Source organism: Geotrypetes seraphini, chromosome 1, assembly GCF_902459505.1.
Source record: "Geotrypetes seraphini chromosome 1, aGeoSer1.1, whole genome shotgun sequence".
In the NCBI taxonomy this organism is placed as follows: domain Eukaryota; kingdom Metazoa; phylum Chordata; class Amphibia; order Gymnophiona; family Dermophiidae; genus Geotrypetes; species Geotrypetes seraphini.
Window position 1 is genome coordinate 515,850,156 of NC_047084.1, and position 27,533 is coordinate 515,877,688.

The 27,533-nt window shown below is 41.6% G+C and overlaps 1 protein-coding gene across 4 annotated transcripts in view; it reads left to right on the forward strand.

The window, feature by feature from the left end:
* The first annotated feature begins 380 nt into the window (after nt 1-380).
* SYK (spleen associated tyrosine kinase) overlaps nt 381-27,533 on the forward strand; it is a 145,800-nt gene continuing 118,647 nt past the window's right edge. For 3 of the 4 annotated variants that reach the window (XM_033928929.1, XM_033928910.1, XM_033928933.1), the window contains exon 1: nt 381-626. The gene's annotated coding sequence lies outside the window, so the exon portion shown is untranslated. Of the gene's footprint in view, nt 627-672; nt 911-27,533 lie in introns of those variants that run through there. The other variant, XM_033928919.1, reaches the window with a different exon arrangement.

Below are 27,533 nucleotides of genomic sequence, written 5' to 3' on the forward strand. Positions count from 1 at the left end.
GAGCTAAATCAAAATACTGTAATTATAATAATACAACCTGTAAAACTGACCCTCGTTATTCTGAATCAAGCATGTTTCTTTCTACATATCTGCTAAATTGCACTTAATGGCTCAATAGATACGAATGAACAAGCATTTGCAGTTCTCTGTGAAAAGGAAATAATGTGGCAAGAGAACCGTTAAGGAAGTAACTGTGACCAACAAAAAAAAAATGAGGAAGCAAGTGCTCAGCTCCACGCTGACAGGCTTGGGGCATTCTGTTGTTTTGCATGTAGCTCTTGAACTTCATGGCATGATCCTAGCAAATGCATCAACATTTTTGGAATTGGCAGTCACATGAGTTGATTTTAGTACTGGAATTTGCTTTACTCGGAAGCCCCAGGTTGCATGGTTGTCTTAGTGGATGGGGAGCTTTTTCTTTTTAGGTTTTGCTTGGATTTTGCGGCACTGGTGTGTCAGACCTTGAAAAGGTCGGTGCTCTTTTTCCAGATATATTTCTTCCTTCCCCACTGCTCGCTCCTGATTTGCTGTTTATCTCTGTTCTACCTGTGGAAAAAGCTGCAGCTCTGCGCCAGCAGGGAGTTTCCAGAGGCTGGACCTACCTTCCTAAAACCCACATTCAGCAGGTAAGAGCTAGTGCGCCAGAGTTTAGTGTCTCAAAATATGCTGCCAGTGCTAGTAGCCTTGTCGTAGTCACTGGGGCGTATTCCAGGCAGTATCTGTATGGAGCAAAGAAGCAGGAACTTACAGAGAACAAGTCCTGTCAAGTCACTGAAAGTCAAGTTCCAACATTAGAAGCCATAAGCAATCAGATATGTTTGTAAAAAAAGCCAGTGAAACTAAAGCAATCCTCCTCTCATCTGATCTGAAAATGACGAGCTGCCCATTGTATTTCTACGGGCGGCTCGGGGTAAGTTAATTATGTACCATAAACCTTATTCATTAAAAAAAAAAAATACATTTATTCATGAAAAATGATAGCTTTCTTTCTGTTTGTCGAAGTCTGATTGCTCAGTTGCAGTGTATGCAGATTTGCAGCTGATAAGTTTTCAAAGGTCAGTCTCTCGAAGACCAGGAAGGGCACAGTTTCTGATTCAAACACTCACAACTCAATAGTTACTGCTACCTTTCACTACTACTATTAATTATTTCTATAGCGCTACCAGACGTGCGCTGCCCTGTACAGAGTCACAAAGAAGACAGTCCCTGCTCGAAAGAGCTTACAATCTAAACAGACAAACAGGGTGTCATGGGATACAGTTAAGAGGAACGGTTAATCTGCTGGCTGGGTTGGAGGGTACTGGGGAGTAGGGTTATGGATTGAAGGCCATATCAAAAAGGTGGGTTTTCAGTCTGCTTTTAAACAAGGGGAGGGAAGGGGCTTGATACACATAAGAACATAAGAATGGCCGCTGCTGAGTCAGACCAGTGGTCCATCGTGCCTAGCAGTCCGCTCCCACGGCGGCCCCTGGGTCAAAGACCAGTGCCCTAACTGAGACCAGCCTTACCTGCTTATGTTCTGGTTCAGCTAGTGAGGCTTTATAAAGGAGGGGGCTAATGCATTGTATATGTTGCCTAATTTCAATACTTTTTAATTTTTATGTTTTATATTACATTTTGATTATAATAAACTCTTATCCCTCCCCCCCTCCTCCCACCTTTTACAAAAGTGTAGCGTGGTTTTTAGTGCTGGACGCAGTGGTAATAGCTCCAACACTCATAGAATTATTATGAGCATAGAAGCTGTTACTGCCACAGCTGGTGCTAAAAACCACGCTATGCTTTTGCACAAGGGGGGTAATTTGTCAACTCTTGTAACATCCAGGGACTTTTGTTGTTTTTGGATTTATCAGTGTTACTGTGGAACATTACATTAGTGACTTTTATTCCGCCATTACCTTGCGGTTCTAGGCGGATTGCATAAAAGGTTATCTGGACATTTCCAGGAGCGTTAAAAAGTAGACCAGATAACTTCGGGGAAGATCTTGACATTTTCAGGGCCATTACAAGATAGATAATTTAATTAGAAGTTTATGGGATCTGGAGAAGATAGAAATGATCTGTGCGGTATTAATTGGTCTTGATAAATTTTTTGAATAGCAGGGTTTTTATTTCTCTTCTGTAGGTTTTGTAGTCTGTTGTTGTGATCAATAGATTGGAGAGTTGGTGGTCTAGTTTCGCTGCCTGAGTGGCAAGTAGACCATCATACATTTTCTTGCGCTGTATGCCTCTGATTGGGGGGGGGGGTGAATGAATGGTGTCTGGGTTCTCCTTGGCCTAGTTGTGTTGATTCGGGTAAGGTGGTTGTTCAAGTAGGTTGGGCAATCCCCATTCATGGTCTTGAATATTATTCTTGCTTGTATTGGGAGCCAGTGTGAGTCTAGGTATGTGGCTGTGATGTGGTCGTATTTATTCAGTGAATAGATTAGTCTGAGAGCTGTGTTTTGTACTGTCTGTAGTTGTTTTATCATGCATGTGGGGCAGGGAAGCAGAGGATGTTGTAATAGTCTCGAAGTCCTGGGACTAGGGATTGGACCAGAAGCGGGAATTGTTTTCTGTTGAAGAATTTTCGGATTTGCCTTAAATTTTGCATGAAAGCGAATGATTTCTGGACTGTTTTGTTGATTTGTGGTTGCATGGTACAGCATCTAGTACAGCGGTCTCAAACACGCGGCCCACGGGCCGCACGTGGCTCTCCAGGTTTTATTTGCAGCCTGCGGTCTGGAGGCATCATTCTCTTCCTTTTGGAGCAGCAGCCGGCTCGTTCGTTCAAAGCCGCGGGTTGGCGGCTCCTTGCGCTATCCACTCCTGCATCGGAAGCCTCTCTGATGTCACAACATCAGAGAGGCTTCAGATGCAGGCACAGATCTTGCAAGGAGCCGCCACCTGCGGCTTTGAACGAATGAGCCAGCCAGACACGCTGCTGCTCCAATGGCGTACCAAGGGGGGCGGTCCACTGTTCTCCCTAGAGTGCGGCTCGCCTAGAGTAGTGGTGCCGAACCTGCTTCCCTTCCCTTCTCACTGCTGCCATCGGGGATCAGGCCGGCACCATGTTCTTTGATCTCCCTGCTTCTCTTCCCTGCGGGGCCGACCAACTCTCGCAGCCCGACGTCAATTCTGACATCGAGAGGACGTTCTGGCTAGCCAATCGTTGCCTGGCTGCCCGGAACGTCCTTTCCGACGTTAGAATTGACATCGGGCGGCGAGAGTTGGTCGGCCCGGTGCAGAAGAGAAGCAGGGAGATCTCTGCCTGTTCCCGATAGCGGCAGCGGCAGCAGCGGCATGGGGGAGGGCAGGAAGGAAGAAAGAAAGAAAGAAAGAAAGGTGGGGTGGGGACAGGGAGCCAGAAAAAAAAGCAAAAAATGGGGCACGGAGGAAGGAAGAAAGAAGGAGGGGGGACAGGGAACCAGAAACAAAGTAAAAAATGGGGCACGGAATCAGAGAAAGACAGACAGAGAAAGAAAGAAAAAGTTGGGGGAGGGAATGAGGTCTGGAGGAGAGGAAGCATACAGGAGGCTGAAAGAAGGGAAGAAGTATTGGATGCACAGTCAGAAGAATAAAGTGCAACCAGAGACTGATGAAATTACCAAACAAAGGTAGGAAAATGATTTTATTTTCAATTTAGTGATTGAAATGTGCCAGTTTTGAGAAAGAAAAGATATTGAACTTTAAATGTGAGAGCTGCAGAAAAAAATAGAGTACTTGGAGGGCCGCAGAAAAAATAGTTAATGTCTTATTAAAGAAATGACAATTTTGCATGAGGTAAAACTCTTTATAGTTTATATATCTTTCCTTTTAACTGTTAAAGGAAAGTTTTATAAACTATAAAAAGTTTTACCTCATGCAAAATTGTCATTTCTTTAATAAGACATTAACTATTTTTTCTGGGGCCCTCCAAGTACCTACAAATCCAAAATGTGGCCCCGCAAAGGGTTTGAGTTTGAGACCACTGATCTAGTAGTTTTAGGGTGGGTTGAATGGGGTATGTGCAAATCATTTGCATGCAAACTTGGTAGTGCATCGCTCGCTCGTCCAGAATCGGCCAGAGAATCAGGCAATAGCAATCTAGGCAGTATCTTTAGTGCATCCAGGCCTAAGTAGGGAAGAGTAGTGGGTAGGGAGGAATGGGGTCAGGGATTAGAGAATTGAGCTCTGAATAAAGCAGGAGCTATAGCAGAGGCATTGGAACAATATGCTGTAATTATTCTTGAAGTAAATATATAGATTTGAATTTACTCTTTATGGCTATATATGAAATTGTTACAGAAAGGAATTTTTATAATATTTTGTAAATAATATTAAAGATGACTTCTGATTCCCAGTACATATTCCTTGCCTAAATTTGCATACAATAAAAATAGCATGGGTGACAAGATATATATCAGTGACTTACCCCCTCCTCTCTACCTTTTTATCAAGTTGCGCTAGAAATTTTTAGCATGGGCCAGCAAAGTAAGTGCTCTGACATTCATAGGAATTCTATGAGCATCGGAGCATTTACCATGCCAGCTCGCAATAAAAAAACTCTAGCGCAGCTTGATAAAAGGGACCCTTAGCCTTTTACAGGAGATGTGATGTCAGGAAATACACTTTGAATTTGGATATTTTTGATTTATGTGTTTGATTTTGAGGGTGCCGCCATAGTGCAGCCTTATGCAACCTTACGCTAAGGCCATTTTTACTGCTGGGGTAAAGTAGCCAATGTTTCTATTTTCTTTATTAATGGTTGACAGTAGCACTTGGCCATTAGCATATGAGCCCCTACCGCCGCTTGTTAAGTAAGTGGTAAGAACTCATGTGCTAAGCACATGCTAGTCATTTAACATGCGGCAATGTAGCAGCTGTAACCAACTAGTCCAGAACACACCTACTCTCAATCACACACCCATCCAATTTTTTTTTTTTTTTTTTTAGCACATAACACATCCCAAAATCACCAGGGGACACCTCAGTATGCCCCAAGGTAAGCCACATTTTTAATGTGTTTGTACTACCCCTGTACTAAAAAGTAAATTTTATTTGTTAGCACTGGGGTAGGTTTGGCCTAACGGAACTTGTGGTGATGCTAGAGAATGACACGGGGACACATTTTTCTCCATCCTGCAGGATCTATCTCCATCCCGTCCCTGGAAGTTCTGTCCCTGCCACATCCCTACAAGCTTTGTCCTCCTTTAAGTGTTTGAGGCTTGTGCAGATGAGGACAGAGCTTGCAGGGATGGGACAGGAACAGAACTTGCAGGGAGGGGCAGTCACCGTCCTCGAGGGCTACAACCCAGTTGGGTTTTCAAGATTTTCACAATGAACATGCATGAGATTAATTTGCATGGACTGCTTCCATTGTGTGCAAATCAATGGCACACAAATTCATTGTGGAAATCTTGAAAACCCAACTGGGTTCTGGCCCTTGAGGACTGTGATTGCCCACCCCTGATCCAAAGCATGATAAAATAACCCCAGCTCTTTGATGCAGTTATTTTACCTTCTGGGATCATCGAGACACAAAGCTACGTCCTAATGCTCCCAGCCTGCAACTGATGTAAGGTCCCCCCAAGGCCTGCCCACCCTCTCATTGTGGCTACTTTTTTTTTTATTATTATTATTTATTTATCATTTTGTAATTAATTATCAAGTATAACTTGTACAGAAAGCAAAAATTTAAGTTTGAATATATAGCCATAATCATCATATTAAAGTCCAAAAATCAAAGAAACAAACGAATAATACATATCCATATTTTCAAAGAAAAACAAAAAGAAAACTCCATTATGTTACTTAAATTTTTAACTCAAGTCCACTTTGAAGATCAAGATGTACAAAGGACAGTTTAAATTAAAAGAAAAAACAAATAATACAGAGATTAATCTAAGTTGAGCTCAAAGTTCCCTAATAACTTCCCATCTAGGGCTAGATCTTATTGTCCTTTTTCTTTTTCCAAGCGAGATAGTGACAGGAAGGTCACCAGCTGTGAAGGATCAAAAAAGACAAATTTCTGAGAAGAATAATACACTATGCATTTACATGGGTGACGTAAATAAAAGGTTGCACCAAGGGCCAACACCCCTGGCTTTAATAGTAGAAATTATTTACGACGCCTCTGGGTTTCTCTGGCAAGATCAGGATACATTTGTATCTGCATTCCTAAAAAGGTTTTCATTTTATTTTTAAAGAAAAGTCTCAGTAACCAATTTTTGTCCGGGGCCAATGCCACTGTTAATATTAAGGTTGCTGGGACTGCCTTTTCAGTATTTGAGGATTCCAATATAGTAGACACATCCAAATTTTCCTGTTCAACCTCTTGCTGTTGTTTCCGTTGATTAGTAGGAAGATAATAAACTTGTGTAAATGGTGGTATCATATTTTCAGACAAACTCAAAATTTCCATTAAGTATCTTTTCAGCATCTCCCGAGGTGTAATCATCAAGACCTTAGGAAAATTTACCAATCTTAAATTATTTCCACGGGAAAAATTTTCCAAAGATTCTAACTTTCTTCTAAGATTGGTATTGTCCTTAATTATTGTTTCATAAATTTGTTTGGTCTTAATTGATTCCTGGTTAATGCTGACAATCTCTTTTCTAAGCTCTGTTGTTTCCTTTTTTACTTCTTTTATTTCTTTATCATGATGTTTTATTTCCTCTTCTATTTGATTTAATTGAGGTTTTAACAAATTAGGAATATTAGCAACCAGGTCCCAGATAGTTTCAAGTGTTACCTCTTGGGGTCTCTGAAGATGAAAGGAATAAGTTGTAGACTCTTCTCCCACTGGTGAAACTGCCTGTTTAGCACTCTCCTGGATCTGTCCGCTCTCCTCTGCTGTTGACTCCTCTGTTTCTTCAAACAGACTCTCTTGAAAATGTGGAGAGTCTGGATCCCTGCTCCCTCCATGATTGACAACGGCCTCCAGGGCTGAAGATACTCCCTCTTTGGAGAGTTCCCCCTCCCGCGGGGAGCTGGTAACCTGAGGGCGTGGGGGCGGAGCCCTTGTGTCGGGGCTTAGCGTGGTCTCAAGTCCCTGAGAGTGGCTACTTTTAATTGGTAATTGGTGGTCTGGGTTGGAGGTGTTTGGAGGTCCAAGGAGGTAGCCTGTGGGTTCAGGAGCTCTTCAGGCAAGAGTGATTCCCAATTTTGAGCGCCTGACTTTTAGCATCCTTTATAGAATTTCTCCCTTACGGTATTATTAGTCCTGATTCTTGCATTGCCTACAGAGATGTAAATTTTAGACACAGTAGACACTTACCCCCCTCTTCTATTAAACTGCTTTAGCAGTTTTTAGCATGGTGAGTCATGCCGAATGGCCCGCGCTGCTCCCGACGCTCATAGAGTTCCTATGAGCGTCAGGAGCTGGGCAGGCCATTCAAGCGCGTCTCTCTGCACTAAAAACTGCTAGCACAGTTTAATAAAAGAGGGGGTTAGTTAACCGGCATCCATGGGGATTGATAGATGGTGGATAAATGTAGTTTCTGGTTGCTTGAGAGTTATTGTTAAAAATAGGCCTAACTTATACTATACCCCAAACTATGTCATACCATAAACTGTTCCAGACAAACTACTGAACATATGGTAGAAAAAAGCGTGGGCGTACTCAGGTGTGGCATGCCAAGTTTACACTTAAATTTCTGCGAGGAATTTATCTTATTTTAATTTTTATTTAAAGTATTATAGTATTTCTTTGATTTCTTTTTTCTGGTTGCTTGAGTTCTGGTTACAGAGCGTCTACTGTATATGTCATCCTTAACCAACATTCAGCTACAGTACATGAGAGAAACTATATCTGAAGAGACCACAAGAAAGTTGCTAGGCATATATGATCAAAGAGACTGTGTGCACTTCAATTACTACAAAAGGAGGTTGTTGTCTTAGAGCAACAAACCTTTCCTGTGCTGGGAATTAGGCCAGCACTCTTTTAAGAGATGGGAACAGAGCCAGATTTAAGATTTGTATTTGAATTTAGCACATACATTTTTCACTAGTAGCTTAAGGCAAGTTACGTTCAAGTGAAGAGTCAAACCCAATGGAAGTGTTAGAACAGTGGCAAAAACTTGTGCGTGCAAGCATGAAAATAGCAGTTGGGTGAAAGAAAGAAATTGCACAGAGACTTTCTTTTAAATATCCTGTTTGGATGTTTTGTTAGAGGAGGGGCTATTAGGCAAGGCTATGTGAAGGTCTTTTGGGACAAAGACAACTTTTTAAGCACTGTATAAAGGGTATTTCCCTGTTGTTGGAGTTCTTATAATCTAAGTTTGTATCTGAGGCAGTGGAGAGTTAAATGACTTGCTCAATGTCAGAAGGAGTGGCAGGAAGATTTGAACTCGTCTCCCATGCTTGCCACCCCGATGCTTTAATAACTAGGCTGATACTGTCTTCAGTGCTGTACCTAGATTATTTGACACCAGGAATGGATCATTCCTTTTTTACCAGCCTTCAAAATTTCTGCCATTCCCCCCATTAAAATTCATATCTTTTCTGGCAGGCAGCAGCATAGCGAGGGAAGGAAGCGTCTGAGGTAGTGACGCCTGGCATCACCGTGCTGCATTCCTTCCCTACCTGGCATCCCATCTCCAGCGGACCTCTTCAAGTGATCGCTGGTAATGAGCAGCATCGCTAACCTGCTGCTCGCGCCGGTCTTAGCTCTCCCTCTGACATTATTTCCTGGTCCCATGATCAGCAAGTCTTACAAGGCAGCCACATGAAATCTCGGCAGCCATTTTGAAACTATTAGCAGCGGCAGTAGAGAACAGGAAAGATGGGGGATATTTCCTGCCCCCGAAGAGGCTATTTTACTACTAGGTTCAAGTTTCAAGTTTATTTTAAAAAATTTATACCGCTTAATCAAGTTTCTAAGCAGTGTACAATGTAAAAAATTATATAAAAACAAGTTAAAATTAGGGGTAATAAACAAAACAAGAATAGGTTAATAAAACACATAACAAAACAAAACATATGAACTAACTTCACACAGTTGGGGAAGAAGGGCAAGAACTACAATCTTTGAAGAAAAGAGCACAGTAAAAGGGGAAAAATAATAGGTAAGAGTAAAAAGCTATTAAGCTTGTTTTGGTCCTTAAAAGGACAGTTATTGTCCAAAAGAACACATGTATTTAAGGTTCATGCAGGGAGGAAGGCCTGTTCCCTATGACTGCGGTATCGGTTACTGTTCCTGCAGCAATACCACGGAATGGTCTACTGGGCATTCTTTGGACATGGTCCCCATCACCACGGTAATTACTGTGGTAACCACAGTATCATCACAGTAATGGTCACCTGAGTCTCTTTGGACTCCTGGTAGGGATTTCTTTAAAAGCTAAATGACGCTTTCTCTCTGCACAATCTCAAAGACCCTGGCAATGTGTTCCATAAATGTGGACCCACAGCAGAAATGACTGTTGCTTGCATTTTTTATATAACAAGTCTCACCTAGCGCTTCAATTGATAACCTCATAGTGGATGTATACTGTATACCTCATAGTATGTATACCTCATAATATACAGTGTATACTATGATTGTGTGAATTTCAATGAGAAGTGAGTTCCACATTTTTGCTAGTTGATAGTTGAATGATTTGCTGTGAGATGTCTTGAACTTTAGCTACAGATACAGATAAGCCCCTAACTTATCTGCATCTATAGCTATATTTTGTGAGAATGGTTTTGCATATTGTCATGACTAGGAATTTTTATGTTCCTAGTTGGAACAACACAATATATGTGTTTTTAACCACATGCCCTGACAGTAGCATATCTTCAAACGATCCTCTGACCTTGTATCCAAGGCTTTTTGGGGAGGGAGGACTCAGATTCCTGGTGGGTACATGACACTTGAAAATGTTTCACAGCCTTTGTGTGGGGTTCAGTGCATAAATGAAGGCCCCTGGTAAGGAGCACTATTAAGAGCTGGAGAAGTGCTGACAATGGAGAAGTGCTGCCGATGATTTATTGGCATTTACAATCAAGGGGAGTCACTGCTGCTGTGCTATGTTTGTGTAGCATAAACTAGATTCACAGTATTAATAGAGACTCTTTTGATGGAGACCAATTCTGTAAAGAGACTTTGCTAGTTCTAATTGAACAATAGAGATTTCTGAATGATTTGGAGTATTTAAGTGTAGCAAATTTGTAAGATTTTTATAACTGCTGTGGAACTTTTTTGGCCCCAGTATTTATAGGTATCCTTTTCTCCACTACTCTCATCTCTAAAAATTCCTTCTTTTTTTAAACAAGATTTTATTTGTTATAAATTTTGGACAGTTAATGAGTCCTATGATTGTATAATTCCTAGTATTACCGGTATGCCAAGTGACTTGTTTGCTAAGCTATGGGATGCTAAGGATCCATTTTTCCTTTCATAAACACTTACTAATAAGTACCACACTTAGTTAGCCCTGTTTCTTCCACAGAGGGAAATTTTTTGTTTGTTGGGTTCAATTCATAAAACAATGTGGCTACCCCTCCCACCAAAAGCTCTTTAGCACCAAGGCAAGCCCTTCCCCTTTATTAAAAGTACTTCCCTGAAGTACCACAGCCTTTCTTTCATTTCCCTATATCTCAAAAAGCTGAAGAGATGCAGCAGTGATTAGTAATAATAATAATAAGTTTATTTTTATATACCGCCCTACCACATAGTTCTAGGCGGTTCACATACAGTGCTAAAATTATACAATCAATGAATAAAAAAATGCAATATACTAAAAAACAGTGCTAAAATTATACAATAAATGAATAAAATACAATTTGCTAAAATACAATACAGTACTTTCTCCTGATTTGGTATTAAACTAGTGGCAGCTGTCCATCAGTAGTATTGTGGTGATTTGGATGTTGGGGATAAGGGACTGAGTAGGAGCCTGACTTCCTGTTTAATATTTCAGCTCTGGATTAGGGTAGGAGAAGCTTCAAAAAACACTAGCCTTCCAGGAATTTGAGACTCGGTAGGGGACCTCTAACACAGAGCTGGAGGGGTTCCTAGGTAGAGTGACTGACTGCTTGGTTTTGAGCTGAGACTGTTTTTTTTGTTAGACACTGTAATATCCACAGTCAAGAACAGCTGACTAACCAGGAATATATTGTAATTATGTCTCAAGACCTGCTCTTTCTCTTCTTCCACCTCTTTGCAGGTTGTCTAGATTCTGGTGCTGCTCCTTTCCATACATATGGTTCAGTCTTCTTCTGTCTGAAACTCTTGTACACAGTGTCAGATGAGTCAGACAGAAGATCAGTAAACTGCACAAGAGAGGGAGGAGAAGCACCAGCAGCTAGATCAACTGTAGAGAGCTGCACTGAATGTGGGCACTGGACTAAAGAAGGATAAAAAAGATAAATGAGGAGTTAACTCCAGGACATGATTTCTGATGAATTGGCAAGAAAGTGCCTGATGAAGAAAAGCGGGGAAGACAGGAGTTCCTAGTGAGAAGGAGCAACCCGATGATGAAGTAAAGTACCTGTGGTATAGAGGAGAACCTCTTGTTGGAGAAGAAGGGAGGAATGGGAGAAAGGGAAGCCTATTAGGGAGTTAGGGAGGAGAGGAGAAGTGCTTGATGGGGAATTATGGTAATTGATGAGAAGGGGAAAAGAGGTGATACTGATATGGAAGGAGAGTAAGGGGTTTGTGATAAGGAAAATGTTAGGTGGAAGCAGCATAGAGGGTTCCTGATAGAGCAGAAGGAGGAAGGTTAAGCGCTCTTGATAAAGGAGATGATAGAAAGGGTATGCGCCATGGAGAGGATGATGAGGAGAAGGGAAACATAGTGCCTAATGGGGATAGAAGGGGAAGGAAACAGAATGATATCATGTAGGAAACATAAATATTGGATGGGAAGGGATTCACCACATGGAAAAGAGGATGTCTGATATTAGGGAAGGCATTCTTCATGAGGCAGGATAATGAGCGATAAAGAGCCCCTAATGAAGGAGAGATGGAAAGGGTCTGATGGAGGGCATGATTCATGATAGCAAAGAGGGTAAGGAGAGAGAAAGGGTGCCTGGAATGGAAAGGGGTGTTGATATCGGAGAGAAGAAGTGACTAAGTGAGAAGGAGAGAGGAAGGATGAGGAGGAACACTTAATAGGGAAGGAAGAAAGAAATGAGGTACAGTACCTGATTTGTGGAAGGAGAGGAAGAACCCCCTAATGAAAAATATGTGCCTGGTTTAAGTGTGTGTGTGAGGGCGGGAGGGGCTGAGGGGACAACAACTAATCAGGATCTATTTGTAGTGGAATTGCAGTGGAAAGCAGATATGCAGCAAGGTGAGGGGAAAAGAGAGAGATGGTTGCAGAGAAATGAGAAAAAAAAATGCACAGATGCTGCTCCCCATTTGTGTTACTTAAAAATATTTTACTACAAAATATTTCTCATGTATGGAGAGGAAAGGGGAGAATAAAATGACAGAGAATGAGTGTGTGCATTGAAAAAAATGCATGAACTCCCCTCCCCTCCCCTCCTGGAAATGGTAAAATTCTACAGGAAAATGTTTTGGGAATTTTTTTTAACTCAAATAATTTTAAAAGTGATGTAGAGTTTTAATCTGGTAAATATGATATTTTCCTGGTTTGTTTTTTTATTTTCCTGTGGGTCTCTGATATCTTTTGTTTGTATGCATTTCTGTTTCTGTTTCTTCAGGGTTGCAGTTCACAGAGTTGGGTATCCTGGGGTTTCCAGACAGTTTCTGTCTGAATATTTAGAATTTGATGATGAGAGTTTGTCAGCATTTTTTTTTTTTAATCTGTGACTGCAGTAAGAGAGTACTGTCTCCAGTGTGGCATTTGATGAAGGAAACTGTGTAGTTTAAAAACAAATGTACTTTTTGGTGCAATATTTTAATTAGTTAAGGTCAGACACAGCACATTATACAAACCACATGAATATTCCATATCAAATGTAACAAAACCACAATGCTGCTGGTCTGCTTCACTTGAGCCTGAGCTTGAGACTGAAGTGTAAAACTTCACCTGAATGTATTTTTCATTTTTAAGTTATTGTATATATATACTCTGTTTCAAGCATGATTGATAGTTGAGGCTTGGGATATTTCTGTGTTATTCCATCATAAAAAAATGTTATAGTTATCATTATATTACATTTATAATAATAATTGTATTACATATGCCCCTCCTCATCGTTAGGTTCAACAAAAACCTTCCTTACAATCTGTCTGTCCATGCTTTCACTGCTGGGTGTCCTGTTCAGTTATGTTCTGTGAAAAAGTTGGCAGCCCTATTTCTCTGCCATTAGTCTACCAAGTATTTGGAGTCTTCTTGGAGCCTCAGACATGGGACCAGAACCACTTTAAAAACAGGCCCAGAAATGCACTAATTTTTATTGTCTTATTTATTTTAATATGTTTTGCAAAAGACTGAGTTAGAAGTGCATTTGATTGGAATGTCTCCTAGAACTGATCATTTTTCTTGTTTTTTTAATTTTTCCTTTTGTCTTTGTTTCTTGTAATATGCTTTTTGATTATTTTTCCTTCATTTTATTTTGCATATTGTACAGATTAGTAATACTTCAGCAAAAGTTATCTTGTGTATTATAAAAGTTAAAAAAAAAGTGGCAAAAATATTTGTGCTCTTCTAACCAATCTTGTGAGTCAGTTTTCACAAATCTTGCCAATGAGTTGCTTTGCTTGATTTTTTATTACAACAGCTCATAATTGTTTGATTTGCATTAACTTTCATTATTCATGATTACCTCTGTCATGTGCATCAGCCACAAGTGCAGCAGAACAGAGGGGATTCAGGTTTCAACTCCACTATAGACAACAAAAAGAATTGCTAAGGATGTTCTCAGCTGCAGTAGTCTTTCTATTCCCTGTTCTTTTCAGGGTGAAATTCCGTTCAACTTCAAAAACGTCAGTATTAATTAGTAAAGTAACTGGGGAAATATTTTCAAGATACTTCTCAATTCTTAGTACATTTCAGATTTTCTTTCTCTAGAAAGAAGAACAGAAAAAAAGACATATTGGTGTAAGAAACACTTATGCAAATTGATTCCATTAGTCATTGCAGGCCTTTGCAATTAATGTCCGAAGTGAGACCAATGATTCTGCGCCTTTACTTTTGCACTTCAAAAAAATTATTCAAGTTCTTCAGGAAGGTCTGCAAGGCAATGTTCCTAAAATCTTCTTTCTGAAAAGCAGTTCTTTCAATTTCAATTCTATACTTAACCTTTTAATCCATATGTGTCTGTAAATTCATTCAGCAATATTTGCTACACAGTTCTGGAATTAATCCCTTATACAGTGCTTAAAAGGTTGGCTTTGTCCCCAAAGACCTTGACATAGCTTTGCCTAATAACCTCTCTTCAAAAAATCAACCCCACAGGATATTTAAAAGAAAGTTCCCAAGTGATTTCTATCTTTCACCCCACTGTTATTTTCATGCTAGCACACACAAGTTTGTGCCGCTGTTCTAACGCTTCCATTGGTTCATAGACAAAATCGCGCGAGACAATGGCGCGCCGACAACTGAACGCAGACAACTGAGCGCAAGGTTGACGGCAAGCCAAAGAAAAGCACTATTTTAAAGGGTTCCGACGGGGGGTGTTGGTGGGGAACCCCCCTATTTTACTTAACAGACATTGCGCTGGCGTTGTGGGGGGCTTGGGGGGGTTGTAACCCCCCTCATTATACTTGAAACCGAACTTTTTGCCTGTTTTTTAGGGAAAAAGTTCAGTTTTAAGTATAATGTGGGGGGTTACAACCCCCCAAACCCCCACAATGCCAGCGCAATGTCTGTTAAGTAAAGTGGGGGGGGGGGTTCCCCCCCACCCACCCCCGTCGGAGTCCTTTAAAATAGTGCTTTTCTTCGGCGCGCCGTCAACCTTGCGCTCAGTTGTCTGCGCTCAGTTGTTGGCGCGCCGTTGTCTCGCGCGATTTAGTCCCATCACCGTTCCATTGGGTCTGACTCTTCATTTGTAGGAGATTCCAAAATTGTTTCTTCCTCCATAGGTTCTGTTTGCTAAGTTCCATCAGCTTACCGTTCCTCAGCCTAACCCAGTAGAAATAATCCATTTTTTTTTTTTTCAATTTGTTCAGGAAAGCGTATATGGCTCTCCAGGAACTGATGTGGCTTCTCCTCCTTCTTCTCCACTGTGATTGGATCCCTTTCCACAATAGGGCAGGATATAGGGAGTCTACTTGATAATAGCCTAGGAGTTTGAGAGTTCCCCTCCCTCAGCTTTTTAAGTGTCTAAGCTCCCTGGGTTCCTGTTTTACCTCTATAGCTTTAGGGGGTTTTCTTAGCTGCTTTCTATACCCTTGACTTGTCTATTGAGGATCTCTCTTTGCTTCTGGTTCTTTGCTCCCTATCACATATGCACATGAAGAAAGACTAAAAAAATTGCGGCTGTATTCACTTGAGGAAAGAAGAGAATGGGGAGACATGATTGAAACGTATAAGTACATCACGGGACGTATCGAGTCGGAAGATGATCTCTTCTGTCTCATGGGACCCTCAACCACCAGAGGGCATCCGCTGAAAATCAGGGGAGGGAAATTTCAGAGCGATTCCAGGAAGTACTTCTTCACCGAAAGAGTAGTGGGTCATTGGAATAGACTCCCACTGCAGGTGATTGAGGCCAGCAGCGTGACGGATTTTAAGAGGAAATGGGATATTCACGAGGGATCTCTAGGGGAGTGAACTCTGGGGGGCGGATAATTGGAATGGGCAGACTTGGTGGGCTATAGCCCTTTTCTGCCGTCATTTTCTATGTTTTCTATGTTTCTAACATGGCCATTTTAATGAAAATTTTCTAAATATAGTTTGCATGCGTAACCATTCTAATAATAATAATAACTTTATTTTTTCTATACCGTCATAATCTTGTGACTTCTAGGCGGTTCACAGTGAAGAGAGCTGTGCAATCAGCGAATTACAGCATACAAATAGGGTAGATGTCACTGAGCAATCAGTGATTACAGGGTACAAATTAATAAGAAATATAATATTAATATGTTACAATATATTATTAACATGTTACAGTGAAGGGGGCTGGATAGCCAGCGAATTTCAGAATATAAATGGTGAAGAAGTCACTGAACAGTCAGTGAATACAGAATACAATTAGTGAGAATACGCAGTATCAACATGTTGAGTAATAGTTTTTTAAAAAGGGGGGGGGAGTTGTCTGACTAGGAAATAAATCTATTGAACAGAGCGGTCTTAATTTATTTCCGTAAAGCGCCGTAGGTCGACCTGGCTCTATCGATGAAGTTGCCAAGCCAGGTTTGCTGTCTACCAGCTTGAAACTTAAAAGTTCTGTCCAGAAAGGTCCTGTATTTGCAATCAGTGATCTTCGGATAGGCAAAGAGGTTGTGATTTCTGGTTGTCCTTGTGGGGGTGTATAGTTCGAAGTGAAGTAAGAGATAGGTGGGGGCCATTCCCCACACTAGTTTACAGCAGAAGCAAGAGAACTTGAATAAAATTTGTACCTCTATTGGCAACCAGTGTAGCAGTTTGTATTAGGGACTAATGTGATCGCTTTTCTTTAGTACGAATATTAAGCGGACGGCCGTGTTTTGCACTATTCTTAATTTTCTCACGGTTTTTTTAAGTATACCCACATAAATGATGTTGCAGTAGTCTAGGGTGGATAGAATCAATGACTGTACCAGTAGTCTGAAAGATAGAGGGTCAAAATATTTTTTGATGGTTTTTAATTTCCAAAGTGTGGAAAAGCACTTTTTTGTCACCGAGTTCATCTGTTCGATCAAGGTCAAGTGGGTGTCTTAGGAGACTCCTAATATTTTTATAGTTTTTGATATTGGGTGATCGTCACCATTTAGGTGCATTGATGTTATAGTTATTTTGTCCTTTGGGCTTGCCAAGAAAATTTTTGTGTTTTCTGTGTTTAATTTCAATTTAAAATTGATAGTCCATTGTTCAATTTCAGTCATGATATGGGAAATGTGCTTTAAAATTTCATTAGTCACGTTGGTCAGAGGAATTAGGATAGAGATGTCATCAGCGTATATATAGTATTTTAGGTTTATCATTTGTAATAGGTGACCTAAAGATGAGGTATAGATATTAAACAAGGTGGGAGATAGAGGGGAACCCTGAGGTACTCCCAAAGGGCTTTTCTAAGAATTCGAGTATTTCCCGTCGTAGACCACTTGATAAAATCGTTTGGTTAAAAAGCCCTGGAACCAGTTCCAAACTCCTCCCGAGAGACCCATTGCATCTAGGCAATTCAGCATTATTTCATGATCCACTAGGTCAAATGCACTGCTAAAATCTAGTTGTAAGATCAGAGAGCTGGTACCTTTGCTAAAGAGATCGTATATGTGGTTGAGGATAGAGCCTAGAACTGTCTCTGTGCTGAATCCTTTTCTGAAGCCTGATTGGTGTTCGTTGAGGATGTTGAATTTGTCTAGGTGATTTACTAGTTCCATTCTGATACTTTCATGTGTTTGCATGTTCATTAGAAGCCAAAAAAGACACTGTGGAGTGATGATGTTCCTGAGATGGACTTTATTGAAAAATTCCAAAGTTCAAAGGTACAATTAAGCAATCTATGGTTTTATCATTCAATATCAAGACTCCTGAGGCAGGCCTTTTGGGGCCGAACCACGATCATGTCGAGTCAGTTTTATAATTAAAGGATTGAATACCATCTGGTCTCCATTGTTGTTTTTGTGTCTTTCATGTTGTCTTTCATGTCTTTCATGTTGTCTTTTGTGTCTTTCATGTTGTCTTTCATGTCGGGTCTTTCGTGTTGTGAAGGCAGTTTCTCCTGTTGTGTTTTGGTAATTGACCACACCATTGAATAATTAAAAAAAATTAAATTTAAAAGAAAGGCACAGAATTCCACGTGGCACCTAGTGACACAGTTGAGGTACCTTCTGATGCCTGGTGTTTATCTGAAACGTAGGCACAGCTGGGACAGAGAATAGGCGTGGTTGATTTAGTCGTAACTAGGCATTCGAGTTAGGCAATGGTAAATTAGGCCCAGTAAAACCAGGATGCCTAGTGATGCCTAAGCACACCTAGGCACCATTAGGTGGGATCCTATAAATGGCGCCTAGTAGTTGATTGACCACCACGTTGAGTGATGCCTACAATGTAGGTACCTTGCCTACATTAACTGTCCAAAACTTATAACAAATAAAATCTTGTTTACTACGCCGGGGTGCATCATTTCTAAAACTGAGGGGCAAATGCTCCTAAAAGAGAGTCTGGACTGGGCTGCCATCAGTATGGAAAATGTGACACTGAAACAGCACCTCCCACTCAGCTTAGAGTGAACAGTGCCTGGGGTAACCAAAAACTCTGCTCAGTATGATGCTGTTCTGCACTGTCCTCTTCTGCCCCAATCTTCTTTTTCAGCATGTTCTCAATGCTCTCTGCACTGGCATTCAGTGGCGTAGTAAGAGGGGGGAGGGATCCACTCTGGGCACCATGTTGGTGGGGGTGCCAGCACTCCTCCTCCTCTCCATCCCCCACCTCTTCCCACTCCTCCCCTTGTGATGGCGCACCACCACTTCTCTTTCCCTGGACCTCTAGTTGTTCACCATCACAAGCAACAACTTCAACGTGCTCCTCACAAGCGCGTCGGCTCTCCCATTGATGTCACTTCCGGGTTCCACATATAGAAAGTGACATCAGAGAGGAGCCAATGGGGTTGCGAGGAGCATGTTGAAGTTGTTACCCATGGCGGTGAACAACTAAAAGAAGGGGGCTTGGGCGGCAGGGGATTGGGAAAGGAACTGGAGGGGTGCCACCACCCTGGTCACCTCTCACCCTCGCTGTGCCCTGTTGGCAGAAGGGGATGTTCTTTATCCTGCTGCCATGAGGCCAGTTTTCTGATAAGAGGTACAGATTTTGCAAACTTATCACAAGATTTGACCCTACTGCAGTGGGAGATAAGGTGAGATCAAATGCATCTGCTGCCAGCCTGAGGAGAATCCAAAACATTCTGTAAAAAAAATAAAAGATTGGGGCCAGGATTATGTGATGTCTCACTTAGCCCTAGTCAGAAATAGTATTGTAGGGGTGAAAAGGAACAGAAATAGCATTGGGATAGATGGGGTAAGATAATCTTCTGGATGGGTGGGTGGAGAATGGGAATAGTGTCTAAATGGAGAGAATAGGAAAGGGGAAATAGTACCCTGACGGAGGATGTGACAGAAGTGTTTGGAGGGAAAGAGAGGGAGATGCTGTGAATAGAGGAAAAGTATCTGGGAGTGGAAAGAGGAAATGAATGGTGGAAGGGATATAACAGGGGAATATACCCAGGAGGATGAAGGGATGAAAGTTGGTAAAGGGTATCTGGCACTGGCCAGAAGAAATTACAAAGACTGGTAGATTGGAAGGAAGAGAGGGATGAGCAAGGTAACAGAGTAGATGGTCAGAACCTGGAACAATCCATACAAGACCTTGTATGTTAGAGTCACACCATTGACATCCATTGCAACTCGCATGATTGCCCAAATTATCACTCCCATCCAGTGTTTCGTGTTTTACAGTACGCACAAGTTCTCCAATATTCTTAGATTTTCTATATGCAAAAATTGGCAATTCATTAAGTACTGGATGAAACTGGACCACATGCCAGTGTTTCTTGATTATCATTATAAATTATTTTGACAAAGTGGAAAAACAGCATAACACAAACTAATCTATCTGATTCTTCCATGTTTCAATATTGAAGAAGAAGATGTCTCTAGGCGAATCTAGCTTTTAAGTAAGCTTTCCTAACCGCACTTTTCGGTTAGGAAAGTCTTAGATAGATGTGCATATCCTTCGGAGTTGTAAAAACTGTCTAACTGGAAGATTATATTTGAGATGGTATGGATGAAAACTATGAAATGAAAATAAGGTGTTTCTTTCTATAATAATAATAATAATAATAACTTTATTCTTATATACCGCCATACCCATCGAGTTCTAGGCGGTTTACAACAATTAACAAATGGTCTGCATTGACAAGCTTATTTACAACATGTTACAAGCAGATTTACAAACAAATTATCTGTAGATTTACAGTAAATTACAACAATTTACAATTTACAACAGACAGCAATGAAGTTACCACAATTTACAGTAGTCTGCAATGAAAGGAAGATGTATAACAGTTTAACTGAAAATTGTGGATTAGATCGGACTAGACAAGGGAAGAGGAGAGAGGGTCAAGGGGGAATCAGGTGTGGGAGGAAGGGGTTGGGGGTGGGTCCGGGGTTATGTGAGGTGAAGGGATTAAATAGGGGTCGTGATTGTTGAATAGGTAAGTTTTTAGTAGTTTTCTGAAGGCAAGGTAATTAGGGGCCTCGAGTATCATCTGGGCCAGCCATGGGTTCAACTTGGCTGCTTGGAATGCGAAAGTACTTTCGAGGGATCTTCTGAGAAGGCAGTGTTTTGGCAAGGGGAAGGCGAACAGTTGAATTCTGCGTGGTGTCCTTTTGTTGCAGTAAAGGTTGAAGTGGGTATTTATGTAACTTGGGGAAGAACCGTTAACCGATTTGTAACAAAAGCATGCAAATTTAAAGAGAACTCTAGATTCTACTGGCAGCCAGTGCAGTTGGTGATAGAATGGAGTGACATGTTCCCATTTCTTTAGGCCAAAAATGAGGCGCACTGCGGTATTTTGAATTATTTTTAATCTCCTGGTAGTTTTCTTTGTAGCGTTAAGGAAGATGATGTTGCAGTAGTCGAGAGTGCTGAGGATGAAGGATTGTACGAGTAGGCGGAATGCAGTGTCATTGAAGTATTTTTTTATGGTGCGAAGTTTCCAGAGTCCCGAGAAGCTTTTCCTGGCGATGATGTCGGTATGGTTTTCTAGGGATAGGTTTTTGTCCAGCGTGACTCCCAGAATTTTTATGATCGGATCGAGGGGGAAGGTCTTTCCTTTTAGTTGAATTGTGGTTTCCTTGATTTTATCTTTGGGGGAGGCTAAGAAGAATTTTGATTTGTCGGGGTTTAATTTCAGTCTGAATGAAAGCATCCAGAGTTCTATCTGGTTGAGGATGTTTGAAGTGTGTTCAAGTAGTTCTTGTGAAAAGTTGGTTAGTGGGATGGCTATTGTGATATCGTCTGCATAAATAAAGAATTTGAGATTTAGGTTGTGTAAGAGTTTACCTAGGGAGGCTAGGTATACGTTGAATAGAATGGGGGAGAGGGGGGAGCCCTGCGGGACCCCACAGGTGTTGTCCCAGCAGTAAGAGAAAGAGTTATTCATGAATACTTTATATGATCTGTTTTGTAGGAAACCCTGAAACCAGTTAAGGACCTGGTCTGAGATGCCAATGTGAGCTAGGCATTCAAGGAGAATGGTGTGGTCGACCAGGTCAAAAGCGCTGCTCAGGTCGAGTTGTATGATCAGGGCACTTGAGCCTTGACTGAAGAGCGTGTGGAGGTGGTCGAGAAGGGAGGCTATGACGGTTTCAGTGCTATGGTCCGCGCGAAAGCCTGCTTGGTTGTCACATAGAATGTTGAATTTTTCGAGGTATTCAGAAAGTTCCGCCTTTACCATCCCTTCCGCTATTTTGGTAAATAGGGGGATGCTGGCGACCGGTCTATAGTTAGATGGGGAGTTAGGTGGTTCTTTCGTGTTTTTTAGAATTGGGGTGATCATTATATGACCTTGCTCAGATGGGAAGTTTCCTGTGGATAGTAGGTGATTGACCCATGTCATCATTTTTGCTTTAAAGTGGGGGGGGGGGGGGCGGTTTTCATGATATTTGGAGGGCATGTGTCCAGGTGGCAATAGGAGTGTGTATACTTGTTGTAGTAAGTATTGAAGGTTTGCCAGTCGGTTAATGCAAATTGTTTCCAGCTGAGGTCGGCTCTGGTTCCTGGGTCTGGGTATGATGAATCCAAGTCTGTGAGGATGGGGAAGAGCTCGAGGGGGTTGGGACTGGTGGGTAATAATGTTCTTAATTTTTGGATCTTGGTGTTGAAGAAGTCGGCAAGGGTGTTGGCGGTTAAGGTGGATTCTTCTTGTAAGTTTGTGCAGGTTTCTGTGTTGTAAAGATCGTTGACCAGTCTGAAGAGGTTCCTGCTATTGGTTTTAGTATTACCGATTTTGTGGGAGTAGAAGTTTTTTCTTTTTTCAACAGTGAGGGTTTTGTATTTTTTTAATTTTTTTCTCCAGGCCAATCTGTGTTCTGGGGATCCAGTTTTTTGCCATAATCTTTCGGCTTTTCTGAGGTCCTTCTTGCATAGCAGTAGTTCTGGGTCGAACTTCCTATATAGAGTAGTACATAGCTTATTATGATGTTTCATATTCTGAAGATCTAAAAACTCAATTGATGAAAGATCAAACTTCATCTCAAACTTTAAATTAGCATCTTAATTATTAAGCCATCTAGAAAATTCTAAAAGCTCTTCCATAGTGCCCATCCATAGAAAAAATATATCATCTACAAATTGTTTCCAACAAGAAACTTGTTGAAAAAAATGAGAGGGATAAACCACCAGTTTTTCAAATTTCACCATGTAGAGAGAAGCCACAGATGGGACTAGGGTTGTCCCCATTGCCACTTCATGGATCTGTTCATAATAAGATCCTTTAAACCAAAAATAATTTCTTGTAATTACTAATTCAGCCAGTTGTAACAGAAATTCTACTGGTATGTGTGAGCACTGAGAAATATGATTGAAGTCTACAAAATCCTGAGTGGAGTAGAGCAGGTACAAGTAGATCCATTTTTTCACTCTGTCAAAAATTACAAAGACTAGAGGACACTTAATGAAACTGCAGGGAAATACTTTTAAAACCAATAGGAGGAAATATTTTTTCACTCATAATAGTTAAGCTCTTGAACGCGTTGCCAGAGGTTGTGGTAAAAGCAGATAGTGTAGCTGGTTTTAAGAAAGGTTTGGACAATTTCCTGGAGGTTTGTTATTGAGAAAGACATGGGAGAAGCCGTTGCTTGCCCTGGATCGGTAGCAAGGAATATTGTTACTCTTTGGGTTTTGGCCAGGTACTAGTGATCTGGATTGGCCACCTTGAGAACGGGCTACTGGGCTTGATGGACCATTGGTCTGACCCAGTAAGGCTATTCTTATGTCCTTCTATTTCTGTATTTTGCATAGTACAAGAAGAAATAATTTCTGTTCTCTTTTTTCAGTATTATACTGAAATCAAAAGTTTTGGGGGGTTTGCATTTCAGTTTTTCAGCTGCATATTTATATTTAACTTGTGGTCCCTCATTCTGAATTACATAACTACATGGAATGACAATTTAGTTACAGGACTGGAGGCAACATGAATTCACTAGAGGTAGGTCTTGTCAGACAAATCTGATCAATTTTTTGACTGGGTGACCAGAGAATTGGATAGAGGATGTGTGCTAGATGTGGTATATTTAGATTTTAGCAAAGTCTTTGACAGTGTTCCACACAGACGTCTAATACATAAACTGAGTGCCCTCGGGATGGATCCCAAAGTGACGGGCTGGGCCAAGAACTGATTGAGTGGAAGGCGACAGAGGGCAGGGAGATAAGAGGGATCGCTCCTGTCCCGGCCCAGCCTATCACTAGACCACCAGAGGTGGAAGAGGAGGTGGGACAGGGTGCAGAGCCTAGCAGGGAGGGGGGGACAGGGTGCAGTGCAGAGCCTGGCAAGTAGTGAGGAGGGCTGGCTGCATAGCTTGGCAGGGAGGGGCGCTGGCTGCAGAGCCTGGTAGGGAAGGGGGCTGGGTACAGAGCTTTGCAGGGCAGGGAGGGAAGGGGGCTGGGTGCAGAACTTGGCAGGGAGGGGGGCTGAGTGCAGAGCCTGGCAGGGGAGGCTAAGAAGGAGAGGACACTGGGTGCAGATCCTGGCAGGGTATGGCACTTGAATATTAAGCCCTGTCTTATATTCGAGTCAACCATTTTTCTTCCTTTTGGGGGGGGAAATGGGGGTCTCGACTTATATTCAGATTGACTTATATTCGAGTATGTACAGTATTTTAGAACAGGCGATGGTCATCCATGTGTGGAAACATCCAGCATAAGCATCCATTTTACAAACTGAAACATCCAAACTGGGGATCCTAGCAATCACTCTTGACACATGTATATCAGGTCTCGGACAATTCAGCATGGCCAGTTCAGCATGGCTGTTTCAGCCTGCCCAGGTCAGCATAGCCATTTAACTGTGGCTTTTTCATTGCGGCCATTGTAATGGCGAGCACTTACCTTGCTGAAGTTGCAAGGTTTGAAAGTGTGTGGGGGGGGGAGAATAGCTGCCCTTGCCCCATTGATACATCTTTCCTTTCCCTTCATCCGCTTGTGGTCTTCTCCTGCCTCCACATCATCTGGTGACTTCAAGGTTTGAAAAGAGGGGGGGGGGCGCATATCTGCCCCCCTCCGGTGATTTTTTTCCTTTCCCTTCACCCGCCTGTGGTCTTCTTCTTCTTCCTCCACATCATCTGCTGATTTCTTTTGGAGTTTTCTTCTGCAGGAATAGAAACTTCACGATGGCTCAGAGTTCCAACACTTGCAAATTCCATATTTTTTGTTGACATGATTCAATCAATGATGTGAAACAATGTCAAAACATAGCATTACGATTCTGCAAATTGGTACTTTGCAAAATAAAATAACACTTTTTTCAGCTATGATGGCAAAATAATGCCCAGAATTTAGGAAATTGGTTGGACTAAGAACTTTTCAGTGCACCATGGAGGAAATCGTCACCGTGGCTTAGTAAAAAAAAAAAAAAGGGGGGGAGGGAGATAATATATATTACTTTATTCTAGTTGTGACAACATTCTTACCTCCTCCCTCCCTATTTTGAAGCTGCATTAGCATCTTTTATCACCAGCCGTGATGGTAAAAGTTCCGACATTCATAGGAATTCTATGAGTGTTGGAGTTTTTATCAGCATGGTCAGTGATGATAAACCCTAATGCGGCTTCATAAAAGAGGGGGGAGGGGGTGTTAATTCTAGTTTTTAGTGAGTCCTCTTCCAAAATTTTTTATTCTTATTCAGTTCTTCAGTTCATGCATATACGAGTGTAAAATGTCATTTTCCTTAATCTGTTTGGAACCGCGCATTTTCTATTCCTACTCTATTTTTATTTTGATAAAGAAGCACAGCACCATAATTTTTACTTCTAATTCTTGTGAACTAATGGTCAAGAATTTTCATTCTCATGAGCAAAAATACACCAGATGCGTACTTTACATGCTAATATTTAAAACTATACTGAGCAGGAGTATATGTCCACAGCTTTAATATAGCTGTGATGTCTACAGGAAGTTCTAATATTTTATGTGTGACAAGAAGGCTTATATTTTTCAACAACCTGTGTGTTTGGGCACATAGACATGAGGTACGCATATAAAGGGGCATTTTCAATAGGATGTCTAAGTCTGGACGTTTTGAGAAAGATGTCCAGAAATCTAGTAAAGAAAATGTTCATTTTCAAAACTGCAAGACTTTTTTTTTTAATGACTTATCTAGACATTTTGGCCCTTAGCCATTCTCGAATATAAATATGTCCACATGAAAAACACATAAAAGCGAGCTTTTTAGATGTTCAAGCAGCCAGCATTTTTAGCAAACTGTTCACAGACAGCTGAGTAACGCAGATGGTTACTCACAGGAGTCTCAAAGTCCCTCCTTGAAGGCCGCAATCCAGTCGGGTTTTCAGGATTTCCCCAATGAATATGCATTGAAAGCAGTACATGCACATAGATCTCATGTATATACATTGGGGAAATCCTGAAAACTTGATTGGATTGCGGCCCTCAAGGAGGGACTTTGAGACCCCCTGCTCTAGGGGGGTTACAGCAGTGAATGTCACATAAAAAGTCCAAGCTACACATGTCACCATAACCTGCTTATATTGTATGGTGAGCCCTCCAAAACCCATCAAAAACTTACTGTATTCACCTGTACACCACAACAATAGCCCTTATGCCTGCAGGTGTCATCTTTATATAGGTACAGTAGGTTTTGGAGGGCTTACCATATAATATAAGCAAGTTATAGTGACATCTGACCTGGGACTTTTTTTTTTTTTTTTTTTTAGCGTTATATTCAAATGATTTTTATTATTATTTCAACCAGAACATACAAATAGAAGTTGCATACAAATCCAGAGAATAACAGTGCTAGTTCACCCCCTCCCCTCACTCCCATCCCTCCCTTCCCTCCCCCCCAAAAGTCCAATGCCACTACCATGACTGAGAGTGTAAAATAGTCCTAACAATTCAAGAGTCTACTGCGAGCATATGGTGTGAGGTCCTGCCAGAAGCATTCCCAGGTCTGACAGAATTTGCGGCCCAGTCCACGATCTAAATCCCCCACCAGTCGCCGCTCCAGCGTCGCATGAACAATCATCAACGCTCTCCATTGAGCGTAGGAAGGGGGATCACGGGACAACCAGTTAGTAAGAATTGCCTTCTTGCCCATCAAAAGCACTCTAGTGACAAAAGCTGACATTCCTTTGGGTTTGGGCGCAGCTATATTATAAAGTCCAAATAAAGCTTTCGGTTGTGGGAGCCAACGCCTCCGCCAGAGCTGCTTAATATAGTGCCCTAAATGTCGCCAGAACTGTTGAATTTTGGGGCAATTCCAAAGCATATGCCCCAATGAAGCATGAGCTTGTGCACATTTTGGGCAAGAGTGAATTGTAGTAATCCCCATCCGGGCTGCTCGTTCCGGCGGGATATAGAGTCTCAAAACAATTTTTAACTGCATTTCCCAGTGGACAATATTAGGAGACACCTTCAGAATGTTTTTCAGCGTCTTCTGTAGCTGTTGGGCCGTTAGCGTGCAGTGCAAGTCCTCAGCCCATGTTGCCGCTAAGATGGCCAAATTAGTGCCAGAGTGTCCATCCCGGATCCCCACTATGTGAAATCGAAGCGGAATCCGCTGTTGTGCAGAAAGGCTAAAGAGTTCTGAAAGAGCCTCCCTGTTATCTTCCTCAAGATGGTGCGCTGGAAGAGATTGAACATAATGTCGGATTTGGTAGTATGCAAAAAAATCATTGGGTGGTAAAGTAAATGTCCGACATAAGTCAGCAAAAGTTACCAGTCTCCCCTCCTCGGAGAATAAGTGTAATAGGTATTGAAGTCCCTTCACACCCCACCTCTGGAAGGCGGTATTTTGCAGTCCAGGCTGAAAGGCTCCATTGCCTTGGATGGGTAAGTATAATGAAACCTCAGAAGACAATCTAGCAATTTTGCAAACCCACTTCCAGGCTCGTCGAGCCGGTGCAAATATCAGGTACCGGGCCACCAAAGGACGAAGCCGTGGGTCCGCCACATGCAAGAAATAACTCACATGATACGGAGCCAACAAAGACAACTCCAATGATGTCGCAGTAAAGTCAGACGTCCCCCTAAACCAATCATTAATGTGTCTCATCTGACAAGCAATAGCATACCAATGTACATTTAATAAGCCATAACCCCCTCTATCCCTAGGTAAGCACATTTTAAGGAATTGCATGCGGGGTCGCTTACCTCCCCAAAGAAAACGTTGTAATCCTTTAATTAACCGGGCTTTATGAGAATAGGATAAGAGCAGGGGCAGGACCTGAAAACGATACAACCATTTGGGAAAGAGCACCATATTATAAAGAGCCACCCGTCCCGCTACTGTGAGCG